Genomic DNA, 16239 nt, shown 5'->3' on the forward strand with positions numbered 1-16239 from the left:
GGCCAGGCCGAAGCCAGGAACCAGGAGCGAGGAGCCCTCCCGGGCCTCCCACGTGGACGGCAGGAACCCGACAGCACGTGCTGCACTCCCGGGTGAGCGTGCAGGGAGCTGGACCCGGAGCAGAGCAGCCGCGCCAGAGCAGCCTCTGACAGGGGACGCTGGTGCATCAAGCAGCGGCACCACAGTGCTGGCCCCTGTAGTTCTTTCTTTGCATGTGAAATTTACAAAAAAGAAAATGCATGCATCATAAGTGGATTTTTGCTGATTTTGACAATTCATGCACCAGTAGAACCCAACCACTTAGGCTGCAGACTTCTGCAGAGCAAGCTGTTTTATGGACTTCCCACGTCACAGCCCAGCATAGGCAACCACAGTTCTGATTTGTTTTTCTGCCATTGATTAGTTTTCCTGGTTCTAGAATTTTGTGTACCTGAAATCACATGGTATATACTCTTTATGCACAGCTTTAAAAAAAAGAATTATTTATTTATTTGGAAGGTAGAGTTACAGAGGAGAAAGAGAGAGAGAGGGAGAGAGAGAGAGAGAGAGAAAGAGAGCTTGTCCATCCACTGGTTCACTCCCCAAATGGCCACAATGGCCGGAGCTGTGCTGATCCGAAGCCTGGAACCAGAGCTTCTTCTGGGTTTCCCATGTGGGTGCAGGAGCCCAAGTAGTTGGGCTTCCTTCCTTCCTTCCTTCCTTCCTTCCTTCCTTCCTTCCTTCCTTCCTTTCTTTCTTTCGATTTATTAATTTTTTGAAAGGCAGAGTTACAGAGAGGCAGAGGCAGGGAGAGAGAGAGGTCTTCCATCAGCTGGTTTACTCTCTAAATGGCAGCAGTGGCCACAGCTGGACTGATCCGAAGCCAGGAGCCAGGAGCTTCTTCCAAGTCTCTCACGTGGATGCAGGGGCTCAAGGACTTGGGCCATCTTCTACTGCTTCCCCAGGCCATAGCAGAGAGCTGGATTGGAAGTGGAGCAGTTGGGACTTGAACAGGTGTCCACATGGGATGCCAGTACTGTAAGAGGCGGCTTTACTTGCTAAGCTACAGTGCAGGCCCCTATATACAATATTAATCCTAATTAAGTTCGTGTGAATATATTAATGTTGGGCAAAGGAGACTTCAAGAAAAAGAGTATCATTAGACATAGAAAAGATATGATCATAATGATAAAAAGGTCAAGTCATCAAGAAGACAGAACAAATCCTAAATGTGTGTGTGCTTATGCCTAGTTTCACAATTATAAAGCAAAAATTGATAAAGGAAGAAATAAAGTTTTTTTTTTAAGATGTATTTCATTTATTTGAAAGATAGAGTTACAGAGAGAGGCAGAGACAGAGAGAGAGGTCTTCCATCTGCTGGTTCACTCCCCAGATGACTGCAACGGCCAGAGCTGTGCCGATCCAAAGCCAGGAACCAGGAGCTTCTTCTGGGTCTCCTACGTGGGTGCAGGGGCCCAAGGACTTGGGCCATCTTCCACTGCTTTCCCAGGCCATAGCAGAGAGCTGGATAGGAAGTGGAGCAGCTGGGACTCGAACCGGCACCCATATGGGATGCTGGCGCTTCAGGCCAAGGCGTTAACCTGCTGCACCACAATGCTGGCCCCTAAACAAAGTTACAAAAATGGGTAGAGACTAAAAGTCATTCCTTAATAATTGATAGGCTAAATGGGTAAGAATAAGGAACAGTATAAAATACTTGATCAATGTTATTAATTAACTTAAGCTAATTGACATTTAGAATGCTCAAGTTCTATATGTTACCCAGCTGCATTAAAATTTAATCAGAAATAAATACAAGTGGGTGGTAGGACAGGTATGATGGGAAGAATAACTATATTCCTAAAGTTGTACTTACAAAATTTGTATTCCTTAAAGGATAAATAAATTAGTTAATTTAAAAAGTAAGCAATACCAAAGCATGTCTAGAAAATTTCCCAAATATTTGGAAATTAAGCAACACGCTTCTAAATAACAGAGTCAGAGAATAAATCCCGAAGAGAACTGGGAAATGTTTTAAGTAAGTGATCCTGTGAATACAACAGAGATCAAAATTTACGGAACCTGTCTGAAACAGTGCTGAGAAAAATCCTATTGTTTAAAATACATTAGAAAACAACAAAAGTGAAAATAAATCAGTTAATCTTCCACTTTAGGAAACTAAATGAAGAACAACCAAATTAAACTCAAAACAAGTAAAAGAAAGGAATGGTAAAGACGGGTATGAAAATCCGTGAAATAGAAATAAACAAAAAATACAGGAAATCAACGGAGCCCAAGTTTGTTCTTCAGAAACCTGAGAGATTGAAGCAGTCATCAGATGACCTGGGCTCTGACAGACAAGGGTGCCGATGCCTGGTGGGGAGCAGCCACAACTCCAGTGCGTACATTGTGAGTCTTGGCAATGGCAGTTCACCAGGGAAGACGGGTGCCAACATCTTACACGTGTACACACACACCTCACTCTGACTCAGCCACTCTGACTTCTGAGTATTCACCTCCAGGGACTTAAGAATGTTCACAGCAGTTTTGTTTATTAAAGCCAAAACCCAAACCCAAACAGAAGCAAACTGTGGCACGTTAGTAATACGAAATACTACCCAATAATAAAGACGAGTGAACTACCGAAACACAAATGGATCTTAAAAGCATTACATTGAGATTTTTAAGAAAGGTTTTATTTATTTATTTATCTGAGAGGTACCGTTAGAGAGACAGAGAGAGGGAGAGACAGAGAAAAAGGTCTTCCTTCCACTGGTTCACTCCCCAAATGGCCGCAATGGCCCAACCTGAGCTCGATCCAAACCCAGGAGCCAGGAGCCAGGAGCTTCTTCCAGGTCTCCCACACAGGTGCAAGGTCCCACCTTCCACTGCTTTCCCAGGCCATAGTGGAGATCTGGATCAGAAGAGGAGCAGCCGGGACACCAACTGGCGCCCATTTGGGATTCCAGAGCCACAGGTGGGGACTTAGCACACTGCACAACAGAGTTGGACCCTACAATGAGATTTTAAATGTTGTCTATAGGGGCCGGCACTGTAGCTTAGCAAGTAAAGCCACCTCCAACAGTGCTGGCATCCCATGTGGGCACCAGTTCATGTCCCAGCTGCTCCACTTCCGATCCAGCTCTCTGCTATGGCCTGGGAAAGCAAGTCTTTGGGCCCCTGCACTTGAGTGGGAGACCTGGAAGAAGCTCCTGGCTCCTGGCTTCGGATCAGCCCAGCTCTGACCATTGTGGTCACTGGAGCAAGTTATTCTGTGGACATCAACAGTTTCTAAAGCTTATGTGCAGAGACAAAAGGCCCAGAATAGGCAACTCAATATATTTTTTTAAATTTATTTATTTATTTGAAAGAGCTACACACAGAGAGGAAAGGCAGAGAGAGAGAGAGAGAGAGAGAGAGAAAATCTTCCATCCACTGGTTTGGTTCACTCCCCAGTTAGCTGCAACAGCCAGAGCTGTACTAATCCGAAGCCAGGAGCCAGGAGCTTCTTCCAGGTCCCCTACACGGGTGCAGGGGACCAACAACTTGAGCCATCTTCTACTGCTTTCCCAGTTTTGTTTCTGCCTTTCCAATAAAATGTGTACCTTTTATTTCTTTTTCTTTTCTTATTGCATTAGCTAGGATTTCCAGTGCAATTCTGAAAATCATTGGTGAAAGGGGACACATTTTTTTTTCTGTTCTCAATAGGAAAACTCCAAGTTTCTCACCATTAAGTATGATTTGGCCACAAGATTGTTTATAGCTATTGTTTATCAAGTTGAGGAAATTCTCCTAAATGTGCCACGAGTTTTATCATGAATGGATGTTGGATTTTTCAAATGTTTTTTTTCTGCATCTATAAATGTGATCATGTGATTTTGTTCGGCCTGTTGATGTGATGGGTTCTATGAACTAGTTTTTGAATGTTGAACTCGTCTTGCATACTTGGAATAAATTCCACCTGTTCATAGTGTATACATCTGTTTACATGTGGTTGGATGTGGTTTGATAGGTTTGGTTGAGGACTTTTGCATTTATGTTCATAAGAGATATTGGTTTGAAGTTTTCCTGTAATCATTGTCTGGTTTTGGTATTAAGGTAATACTGACCTCCCTAAAATGAGTTAAAAGCCATTTCTTATTTAATATATTCTGAAAGAAGCTGAAAAATAAAGGTTTAATTTCTTCTTTGGACGTTTGATGGTTATCCCTAGTGAACCCATCTGAGTTGATGATTCCTATTTTAAATGCTATTAATTATTAATTCAATTTTTAATAGGTATAATCTACTCAAACTACCAACTTCATCTTGTGTCAATTTTGGCAAGTTGTATCTTTCAAGAAATTGGTACATTTCAACTATGTTATTCAATTTGTAGATATACAGTATTTCAAAGTACTCTTTATTATCTTTTAATGTCTATTGGATCTGTAGTGATGCTCCCTGTTTCACTTCTGATATTACTAATTTTTGTCCTCACTCATCTTTCTTAACCTAGCCAGAAACTGATTTTTTTCAGAGTAAGTTTTGATTTATACTATTTCTGCTCTGATTTATATTATTTCTTTTCTTCTTACTTTGGATTTCATTTCATTTTCTTTTATCTAGTTCGCTACAGTGGGAACCAATATTGATTCTAAGTGGTTTTTTTTTTTTTTTTTTTTTTTTGACAGGCAGAGTGGACAGTGAGAGAGAGAGACAGAGAGAAAGGTCTTCCTTTTGCCGTTGGTTCACCCTCCAATGGCCGCCGCGGTTGGTGCGCTGCGTCTGGCGCACCGTGCTGATCCGATGGCAGGAGCCAGGTGCTTCTCCTGGTCTCCCATGGGGTGCGGGGCCCAAGCACTTGGGCCATCCTCCACTGCACTCCCTGGCCACAGCAGAGAGCTGGCCTGGAAGAGGGGCAACCGGGTCAGAATCCGGCGCCCCGACCAGGACTAGAACCCAGTGTGCCGGCGCCGCAAGGCGGAGGATTAGCCTAGTGAGCCGCGGCACCGGCCTAGAACCAATACTGATTTAAACCTTCTTTTTTTTTTAAATAAAGATTTATTTATTTATTTGAAAGAGTTACACACAGAGAGAGGAGAGAGAGAGAGAGAGAGAGAGAGAGAGAGAGGTCTTCCATCCACTGGTTCACTCCCCAGTTGGCCACAACAATTGGAGCTGTGCTGATCTGAAGCCAGGAGCCAGGAGCTTCTTCCAGGTCTCCCATGTGGGTGCAGGGGCCCAAGCACTTGGGCCATCTTCTACTGCTCTCCCAGGCCATCGCAGAGAGCTGGATCAGAAGTGGAGCAGCCGGGACTTGAACCAGTGTGCATATGGGATGTGGGCACTGGCCCCCAATGTCTAGTCCTAATTTGGGGGAATTCTCAATCATCATTGTTTCAAATATTGCTGATTTCTTATTTCTTTCCTTCCTGTAGTCCCATTTTGTGCATGTTACACCTTTTGCAGTTGCCCCACAGTTGTTAAATCTTCTTTTTTTCCAGTCCGAAGTTTCTCTCTGTGCTTTTCAGTTTCAGGGGTTTCTATCGCCATACCCTCAAGCACAGAGCCCTTCGCTCAGCCCCGCCGTCTCCTGGTGATTCTATCAAAGGCATTCCTCCTTTCTGTCACAGTGTTTGTGATCTCTAGCATTTCTTCTGGATTCTTTCTCAAGATTTCTCTCTCTCTGCTGATCGTCCACTTTCCCATTAAAGCTCACATCGCTTTCATTATAACTTAATTAAAGTTTGGATTGATAATTCCAGCCTTCCTGCAATATCTGATCTACTTTGATATCTGTTGTTGAGTCTCTTTAATTTTTGTTTTTTATTTTTTGGGCTTCTAGTATGTCTTTTTATGGAAAGGAAGGAAGTGCAGTAAATAGGCATTTCCTTACATGGTGCTGAGCTGGGGGTCGGGGGAATGCTCTGCACTCCTCTGCTCAGGTCTGTCTGTGGGTGGGGTGCCCTGGACAGCAAACCCCACGGCTGCACCTCCCCCCGTGCTCCCACTTCCCTGCAGCAGGGTGGCAAGAGGGGGCCGAGGCTGGGCGTTTCCTTCTCGGAGTGAGAAGCTGCCTGGAGCTGGCGCTGCACTCTCACGTATTCAAGAAGAGTTCCTTTCCCTCCTCTGTGCCAGCTAGAAGCACAGGGAGCTTTTCCCCAGCACTACCCGGAGGGCCTGGGAGGACTCCGTGGAGTAGGACTTGCAGAAGTCAGAAGCCTCCCATGACTGAGTCCCTCTGGGGCTCTCATCTCGGAGCTGCTGGCCTCATCTCTCATCTCGGAGCTGCTGGCCTCATCTCTCATCTCGGAGCTGCTGGCCTCATCTCTCATCTCGGAGCTGCTGGCCTCATCTCTCATCTCGGAGCTGTTGGCCTCATCTCTCATCTCGGAGCTGTTGGCCTCATCTCTCATCTCGGAGCTGTTGGCCTCATCTCTCATCTCGGAGCTGTTGGCCTCATCTCTCATCTCGGAGCTGTTGGCCTCATCTCTCATCTCAGAGCTGTTGGCCTCCAGCGCTGTGTGGATTGTGTTTTAGATGCTCCCACCCCAGTGTGAGCTCCCACGGCAGTCCCTTCTCCTGGACTTCTGCTGCACTCTGTACTCCGGGGTCTCTGTCTCCTAGTTTGGAGGCTCACAGGAAGAGTGGCTGGATTCAGTTTGCTCAGCTCTTTCACACAGCGGGGACTCTAAGCCCCTTGCACTCAGACCAGGAAGTGGGAACCCATGGCCATTTCCTCCCCACATGTCCAGGCTGCTGTCTAGCACAATTTCTCTTCAGTCTGCAAAACGCGTTTAGCATTTCTTGTAGGCAAATTCTACTTGCAGGAAATTCTCTCAGCCTTCTTCCATCTGCAAATGTCTTTTTCCCACTTCGATTTGTGAAACACTTTTAAGGCTGGATATACAATTCCACGGTAGTTTAATTTCATTTAAAGATGCAGTTCCATCGTCGTCTTCTATAGTTCCTGATGAGAAATCAGCCGTCCTCCACATCCTTGTTGCTGGTGTCCATTTCTTTATTTTTGATGGCTTTTTAGATGTTCTCGACTTGACTCGTGATTGGGAGCTGTGTCCTCTGTACTTATCTGGCACAGGGCTTGTTGAACATCTTGAGTCTACTGGCTGATGTTTCCATAAAATTTGGAAAGTTTTAATCATGATTTATTATTCCATCAAGTACTTTTTCTGCCTGATTCTCTTTGTCCTTTCTGAGACTCCAACTACACCTATGCTTGAAACTTGATGTTATTCCATGGTTCTGGCTTGTGTATTTTTCTTCTTTTCTCTCTTGCACTCAATTTGAATAATGTTTGCTGCTTTATCTTGCCATTCACGAATCCTTTCTTCTTCTAAAAATACCGATTCTCCTAGAATGTAGTTTTTTCGTTGGTTGCAGAAAAACTCCAACATGATCTGAAAAGTTGGTAAAGTCTCTCTTCTGGCCCAGAGCTTACTTAGAGGGTAGAAGATGGCAGAACCCACTGGGGTGGGATCGGAGATACCGGAGGTGTTTGATGGTCCTAGACATCTGCCCAGTCCTGGCTTTTAAGTGTAAGACATGTTCAGGATTGGGTTCTGGACCCTACCTTCCTTTTTTTTTATTTTTACTTTTTCTTTTTGACAGGCAGAGTTAGACAGTGAGAGAGACAGAGAGAAAGGTCTTCCTTCCGTTGGTTCACCCTCCAATGGCCACTACAGCCAGTGCTGTGCCGATCCAAAGCCAGGAGCCAGGAACTTCTCCTGGTCTCCCAGGTGGGTGCAGGGCCCAAGCACTTGGGCCATCCTCCACTGCACTCCCTGGCCACAGCAGAGGGCTGGACTGGAAGAGGGGCAACCGGGACAGAATCCAGCGCCCCAACCAGGACTAGAATCCGGGGTACTGGTGCTGCAGGCGGAGGATTAGCCTAGTGAGCCGCGGCGCCGGCCTGGACCCTACCTTCTTTCCACTCTGTGTACTTCCGTTGCGTGATCTATTCCTATCCATTCCTGTAACTTAAGTTACCTTCTGAACACTGATGAATTCCAGACCTGTGCCTCTAGTCTAAACCTTCCTCCTGAATTCCAGACACACATGTCCAGCTGCATACAGTTCCACTTGAAGATCATGAAGTCACTTCCAACTGAGACTATTGAAAGCTTAACACAGGTAAACATTCTTTGTCTTTTCTGGTAAACTTTAGGTTTCCAAAATAAAAATTTATCAAATATGGCATATGCCATTATCTACAAAATTTTCCATGTTTATTAAAAATATTTGAGTGCTGGGGCAGGCACTGTGGTGTAGTGGGTAAAGCCGCAGTCTGCAGTGTTGGCATCCCATATGGGCACTGGTTCGAGTCCCTGCTGCTCCACTTCTGATCCAGCTCTCTGCTGTGGCCTGGGAAAGCAGTGGAAGATGGCCCAAGCCCTTGGGCCCCTGCACCCGTGTGGGAGACCCAGAAGAAGCTCCTGGCTCCTGGCTCCTTTTTTTTCTTTAAACACCCGTGGTTCTACTGAGTGGCAACCAAAAGGACTGGTGGCCATTTGAGGCTAAATCTAGGCATGGTTAAACAGGCTAATAGAACAGGGGAACTTGCAAAAATATGCTGAAAAGTCGTGTCCAGACTCCTCTTTGACATCTGTGCTCTTCTACTTTGCATCCGTAAGTCAGTTTAAATTTTTTCTCACTACTTATTTGAAGGCCAGAGAGACAGAGAGAAAGAGACATATCTTCCCTCTGCTTAATCACTTCACAAAGGTCCCCGACAGCTGGGACTGGGCCAGACCAAAGCAGGTGCCCAGAACGCAGTCCAGTTACCCCACATGGCAGCCAGGACTCAAGTACTCGGACCATCGGCTGTTGCTTCCCAGAATTCTCAGGAACAAGAGGCTGGAATGAACAGCAGAGCTGAGACGCTGAGTCCGGCACTTGAACATGGGATGTGGGGGTCCCAAGTCTCAGCGACTGTACCAATGCCCACCTGCTGTTTTACATTCTTATTCTGAGCAAAACAGCAAAGACTTGGAGTTTGTCTCAAAAATACCCCTAGGAAATGGTAAGCCCTACACCTGGGCAATGTCTTAACTTTCTCTCTGTCTCATCAGACAATGCGATGTGCGTGTATCCCTGTGGAAGCGAGCCCAGGGGCCAGACTTAGCACCTGTGTCTCTGGAATGGGCTCACGGCAATGCTGTATTTTCACATGGGTCACTCTGGACTCAGAGGGACCTGTATTCAAATTTCTGTCCAATACCTATTTGTTGTTTTGAACTCATGGTGAAATCTGGTCCCCCGTGTCGCAGTTTGAGGGCTGGAGGTTCCTACGAGACATGATTAGGTCATGAGAGGGTGAGTGCCTTTCTCTTGAGAGCAGGTGTTCAGAGGCTCATCCAACCCTCCCGCGCTGGCTTCCCTTCCGTTCCCCACCACGTTATGGAGCAGCACCCGACCTCGGACTCCCCCCCGCCAACACTGTGAGCTGAAGAAGCTCCTTTGGGCAACCACCCAGTCTCTGGGAGGGCTTTTGGCTCAGCAGCAAGGATTCTGCTTGGGACGCCTGCCTCCTGCCTCCGCATCCCTGGGTTCGAGCCCCAACTCTGCTTCTGGTTCCAGCCTCCTGCTAAAGCGCCTGGGAGGTAGTGGTGATGGCTCTCGTACTTGGGTCCCTGCCATCCGCATTGGAGACCTGGATTGAATTCCAGGCTTCTCGCTTCGGCATAGCCCAATCCAGGCATTTGCAGGTTTTTAAGACAGAAAACGAATGGATGGAAGATCTCTCTGTGTCTGTCTCTCTGCTTTTTGAGAGAGAGAGAGAGAGGAAGAAAGAGAGAGAGAGAGGGAGAGAGAGAGAGAGAGAGAGAGAGAGAGCGAGCAAATTGCCCAGGCATTCTCTTGTAAGAGAAAATGTACTAAGGCAGTTGGGGAACCTTAGATAACTTCTTGCTTTCCCTTCCCAAGAAAAACGAAAATGATAAAACCTTCCATGTGTGGTTGCTGTGGTAACTAAACAGAGACGCTACCATCTGATACTCAGCTGTTGCTCTTTAAGCCCTGGTTGCTTCCCCATTACCTTTCTCTTCAGGTGTAGGGAAGTTAAGTCAAGAACAGTTAACATCATCAACTGTAGCCACAAAGAGGTTAGTGAAAGAAAGGTTGGGGAAACAAGTACTGTGCACGTTTGTATTTTGCTTACCCATTTTTTTTCACAAAGCCTACAGTTTGGTGTGGAAGGAGAAGATAACTAGATTCTCCTACGAAGGTGGCTCACTTTCAGCAGAATCGAATCGGTTTTGTAAAATCTGTCCGAGCAGAGAGCAGCACCTGCTCCTACTTCTCCACGGGGTCCCCTGAGCGCCGAGGGCTGGCTCCCTGCAGGGAGAATTGACTTCCGGAGGCTTCCGCTGCACCCCAGAGCATGGAGCCCAGGAAATCCTCCTGGGTGAATAGTCAAGTGCCAATGCCAAGGATCTCGCTCGCGGTGCCTGGGGCTCCGCTCGGCAGCAGCCTCCGAGGGAAAGAGACGCTGCATGAGAAAAGGCGAGAGAAAGGAAGCAAAGAGGTTCCGGTAGTGATTTGCACATAAGCTCCCCCCTGCACCCCAGTGGTCTCCACAGAAACGAGTTCATTGGGTTTGCACACATCTGTGGACACCCACACAGCCAAGCAGCAGTGGCCCGGAGGATGGCTCTCTGGGGTAGAGCGGAGCGCAGCCCTGTTCCTGGCACCTGATGGTTTCCATGGAGCGCACACTGCCATTCTGGCCAACTACCAGCTTTCAACATGACGTCACTGAGCACGGCGCTGGAAGGAGCCCAGACCGTCAGCTGGCTTGAGCCAGTGCGGGCTGGCCCTGCGCAGCGGGGGCTCACTTAAGCGCGTGTGTAAGGATGACAGCGATTGGCAAACAGAACACTTGCTGAAAGCAGACATCACCAAGTTCTGGGATTCACTGCCTCTCCTCTACGGCCTGCATTTGGGTTATTGTCTCGCCAGCTTTTCGCAACGGCTCAGTACATCTCAGCACAGTGGTCTCCAGACCCCGCGGCTTCACAAAGACTGCCGTATTCCTTAGATTTTGAAAAGGAATGCGTGTGCATTTTATTACCTGGTGGCTGGGGCCCTTGGCCACCTGCCCCACCTCCTGTGACACATTCCTGAAAGTGCTCCAGGAAAATAATTGTACAGCCCCAGCTGTCAACATTCTCCGATTGCGCAACGTCCGTCCCCAGCAACCCCGTTTCCCAAAGGCAGGACTGGGGTGCGGGCCGGCCCCCGGGGGAGTCGGCACAGGACACAGGCCGGTGGTGGACTAGCACAGGATCCGCTGATGGGAGAAGCAGCCTGCGCGTCTTACGCATTTAGAGAAACTGAAAGGCCACTTCCACTCTGCATTGGCTTCACAAGATTAAGATGTCGCCTTTAGAACGGCATTGTTAAAATTCAGCCCGAGGTGCTGGGGTTTAGCTTTGTGGTTAAGACGCTGGGGAAGACACCCTCGTGTCTTTGGTGACTTGATGTCCCTGGACACGCCCTTCTAGACTTCGGAGGCACTCGGAGGACCTGGCTTTGTTGCCTGGCTCTGACTGTTGGTTACAGTTTCCTGGGAGACCTAGCGATGCCCCAAGGTGTTGGGTTCCTGTCACCCAAGTGGGAGACCTGGGTTGATTTCCAAGTTAATGTGGGTATTTGGGAAGTGAACCAGTGAATACGAATTCTATCTCTGTTTGCCTTTCTCTTTTTGTCTCTCTCACCGTCTTTGTGTCTTGTTGCCTCTCCAATAAAGAAATAAATAATTCAACCTAAGAGGTCTACTCACAGGCTAACCCCTTTACTTCCGTTGGTGTGGCTAATTTCTGTGATTTCCAACTTTTCCTTTTTCCAGCGCAGAACACCTTATCAAAAGACAGTAGATAATGATAAAATGAAGATAAAAGAGCCAGGGCCGGCGCTGTGGCGTAGTGGGTAGAGCCGCTGCTGCCTGCAGTGCTGGCATCCCATATGGGCACTGGTTCAAGTCCCAGAGGCTCCACTTCTGATCCAGCTCTCTGCTGTGGCCTGGGAAAGCAGTGGAAGATGGCCCAAGTCCTTGGGTCTCTGCACCCATGTGGGAGATCTGGAAGAAGCTCCTGGCTCCTGGCTTTGGATCGGCGCAGCTCCAGCCATTGCGGCCATCTGGGGAGTGACCCAGAGGATGGAAGACCTCTCTCTCTCTGCCTCTGCCTCTCTGTAACTCTGCTTTTCAAATAACATAAATAAATCTTAAAAAAAAAAAAAAAGGAAACGAGCCAGTTGGAGGTTTCCAGTTCCCCTAAGAAACCTTGCTGGAGGGACTGAAGACCCATCCTTGGGCCTCTCTAGCGTTGTGCTGGGTACTCTGGAAAGCACTCAGACCATGTTCGGCTTCAGAATGGAAAGCGGCACCTGCAAGGATGACCGCCGTCGGCCGTCTCGTAGTGGGAAGGACAGTCAGGCGTCGAAGGCGCCGGGGGCGCTTCCAGGGAGAGCCGCAGAGGGGCAGGCAAGCCGGCCTGCAGCCCTGGTTCTCACCAACCCCACGGAGTCCTCTCCCGCTCCCTGCTTCCGCTCTCATGTCCAAGTTTTGGGTGCTGAAGACCTCTGTCCACTTGGGGTCATCTTCTCGGGGTTCCGTGTGGTCTTTATGTGACGTCTTGTGTTTGGGGAGATTGAGAAAGAGCACCGAGAACCTGCCCACCCAGGAGGTGGATGGTAGAGGCTTTGAACGGGAGCTGAGCCTTGTTGGGGACATAACTCACCCACAGAGAGACAGGAAATGTCAACAGAGGTATGACCATGGGTTAAACTTTATGACCGAGTTCTAGTCCCAGTTGGGGCGCCGGATTCTGTCCCGGTTGCCTGTCGCTCCCCGTCTTCGTGGAGGAACGACACTAAACCCTGCGCTGTTCTTTTGTCTGCTCGGCCCTCCCCGGGTTTGCTGCTGGTTCTTCCCAGGTTGGCTACCGTCCCTTCCACCTCCGTGGAAGGGCGCTTCCCCCTGCCACTTTCCCCACTTCCGCGGGGCAGCGGCACACCGCCGGCCGGCTCTCTCTGGGGCTGCACAGGTGTTCCCCTTAGATGTTCCTGGTGCATGTTGTCTCTCTCCTCCTTTATAGTCCTCTTCCACCAATCCCAACTCTGCTACCCACACGCCGAGTACGCTGCTCTCCTCCAATCAGGAGCAGGTCCTGCTGTTTATTGGTTGAACTGGAGGCAGCTGTGTAGAAGCTGTTTCCTCCTCTCCCAGCGCCATATTGTGGGAGAGCAGATGCATAGAATAAGTCTTAATTCCAGTAACTTAGTCTAGTTCGAGTTGCTCCCCACAGTTGCCCCTCTTCCAGGCCAGCTCTCTGCTGTGGCCCTGGAGTACAGTGGAGGATGGCCCAGGTGCTTGGGCCCTGCACCCCATGGGAGACCAGGAGAAGCACCTGGCTCCTGGTTTCAGATTGGCACAGCGCCAGCCATGGCAGCCATTTAGGGGGTGAACCAACGGGAAAGGAAGACCTTTCTCTCTGTCTCTCTGTCTATAACTCTACCTGTCAAAAAAGAAAATCTCAGGAAGAACTCAAAAATCCTTGAGCAACCCTCAGACCACCATCTTTATTAGGTAAGTGAAGGTGTCAGCAAACATTTAAGTCACTAGGTGTGTTCAGTGAAAACTGAGCGAACTCTCTCTCTCTGTCTCTCTGTCTCTCTCTCTCTCTCACCCTCTCTGAGAGCCTGGTGGCTTTTCTCATTGGGAGCTGATAAGAGCTTCTGTGTGATCACCCTGTGTTAGGCAAGAATTATTTTTTCTGGTTAAAAAACAAAAAAACTGTTTTAACTGGGGCATAATACAGATAAAAATTGCTCCAAGCAATATAGTATAATGGTATTTCACAGTAAAAAAATTAACTGGAAAACAAAACAAATCAAAAGAAAAAAAATCCCAAAAACCTGGAAGGTCTCCTAGGGAGGAAGAGAGGAGGTTACTTTTCTAAATCCTCCACTTCCGGTTGAGTTCTCTTCTGTCCCTGGAGAGCAACTTTGCAAATATGATTTCATCTGCTCCTCACGGGGACCCATGGATTCTTACAGTAATATTATTAGAAGGATAAAAATACCATGGATGATATTTCTGTACAATATGTTACATTATAGAATACATACAAGTAAAATAATGGAGTACATCAATAACTAGAACTAATAATCCGATACTACGTAGCGTTGTTTCCCCTTTACAGAGAGCACTGGGAGAGCAGGTGGCACCGACGTCCTCCACGTTAGGGGAGGGTCTTGCACTTTGTCCCTGCCCGGCGAGATCCGTCGCTCTCCCCAGCTGTAAGTCTGTGCAGCGACTGAGGAAGCCTCCGTCAGCTCTGGGGACCCAGTCACGGGTGCCAAGTGCACTAGCACCGTCGGGACTTTCAGAGGGACACTGTCCTCCGAGCAGGCTCCGTGGGCTCCTGGGTGCCGGGTGCTCTCAGAGGTGTGATCTCACCTCCGTACCCGAGGCTGACAGAAGAGGAGATGTCGTTCAACTATCAAATGCCCATGTAATTGTTCCCATAGCTGAGGCGTCCACATTTCAAATGAAACCTTTTAAATTACACTGGCCCACTCCCCAAAAGCATTTCCTCACCCACCTCCGGGTTCCTGCCACACACAGCTTATTTAATGTTTGTTGATTAGGGCATCATTGTAAATCTCACACTTTTATTTATTTATTTTAAGGTTTTAGTTATTTGTAAATCTCACACTTTTATTTATTTATTTTAAGGTTTTAGTTATTTATTTTAGAGGCAGAGTTATAGATAGAGAGAGGCAGAGGCAGAGAGAGAGAGAGAGAGAGAGAGAGAGGTCTTCCAACTGCTAGTTCACTCCCCAAATGGCCACAACGGCCAGAGCTGTGCCAGTCCAAAGCCAGGAGCCAGGAGCCTCTTCATGGTCTCCCATAGGGGTGCAGGGGCTCAAGGACTTGGGCCATCTTCCACTGCTCTCCCAGGCCATAGCAGAGAGCTGGATCGGAAGAGGAGCAGCCGGGACTAGAACCGGCGCCCACATGGGACGCGGCGCTGCAGGCAGAGACTTAACCTCTAACACCACAGCGCCGGCCCCCATTGCGCACTTCCAGTCTTGGAGAGTCTAGTCCGCAAGGCCCCCAGCTGCTCTGCTTCTGGAGTTCTTGTGTCCTTCCTGCTTCTCCTGGTGCCCTACCCTTAAGGGTCTCTGCCGCCCCTTCTGCTGGGCTGATTTTGCGTGTCCAGATCTGCACACTGATGAGGCTCCCTGCTCCAGCAGGAGCGGGCAGGTGTCACTCAGGCCTGCGGAACCCGTCCAGGCAGAAGCACTACGTTTGGGGTGGGGGCAGGGCTTCGAGGCCCCGGCCCCTCCCTCAGCCACGGTGGCACCAGTGGGACCAGTGACTGGCCGCCACACCTTCGGTGACGGCCTTTCATCTACAGGAGCTGCTCCACCCGAAATTCCTGGGAAGTTGATTGCCCATCTGTGGGCCAGCGCCGGGCCAGCGGCTCTTACAGGGGCCGTGGAAGCCCGGCCCCTCCCCTCGAGGTTGGGACCACGTGTGTGACATTTTCTCCCCTTCACAGTACTGCAGGGTCGTCGCAGTCTGCTCAAGTTCACGTAGACCATCCTGATTCTGAAGACTCTCGGATCGCTTTGAAGAAAACAGACTTTCCTGCCGCACAGCCTAATTCCTGCCTTTGTCTGTGTGTTTCCGAATAGCAAAACAACAGCAGTAAAAAGCGCTGCTGGGACAGTGAGCGAACGCGGCCAGGAGCTTTGCTGATGTGTATTCCTTTTGCTTCTTCAAACTCAGGCTGGAGACGTTGTTGTCACTCATCCACCGTGGAGACGCAGGCTAGACGCGGCGCAGAACTCGCTGGGAGTCACACAGTGGGTGAACGCCAAGCTCACGGCCACCTGCCGCACTCCCACCCGAATACCCAAACCCCTGTGGCCTGTGGCTTCCCCAGCCACTGCCGTCGGCTGCTCCCTCTACCGTCTCAAATGCTTTTGTCTGGTTTGAGGGTCCTTCATTCCCTGTTGGGGTGGACATGGGCAATTTGGATATTTACAACATCATCCGCTGACCCTAGAGAATCATCAGTGTGAAAATGAGCCTGCCGTCGGTGTCTTGAATGTCACCTCCTGTCCATGACGGCTTTGGCACGGCCAGACCCCTTGATTCTATGGGTCTCCTGTGACCCACAGGCTGATGCTCCACACCCCTGCTAAGCAGTGCTATCCAACACCTTCCACGTGTCTTGGGCCCCATCC

At 48.9% G+C, this 16239-nt stretch overlaps 1 long non-coding RNA gene across 1 annotated transcript; it reads left to right on the forward strand.

Moving 5' to 3' along the window:
* The first annotated feature begins 6411 nt into the window (after positions 1–6411).
* Positions 6412–11754, forward strand: LOC138843396 (uncharacterized). Its single transcript, XR_011378064.2, has 2 exons — positions 6412–8112; positions 10157–11754. It is a non-coding gene; the product is annotated as an uncharacterized LOC138843396 (long non-coding RNA).
* The last annotated feature ends 4485 nt before the right edge of the window (positions 11755–16239 follow it).

Source organism: Oryctolagus cuniculus, chromosome 8 (genome assembly GCF_051225735.1).
Source record: "Oryctolagus cuniculus isolate XC-2025 breed Fujian yellow rabbit chromosome 8, ASM5122573v1, whole genome shotgun sequence".
NCBI classification, from domain to species: domain Eukaryota; kingdom Metazoa; phylum Chordata; class Mammalia; order Lagomorpha; family Leporidae; genus Oryctolagus; species Oryctolagus cuniculus.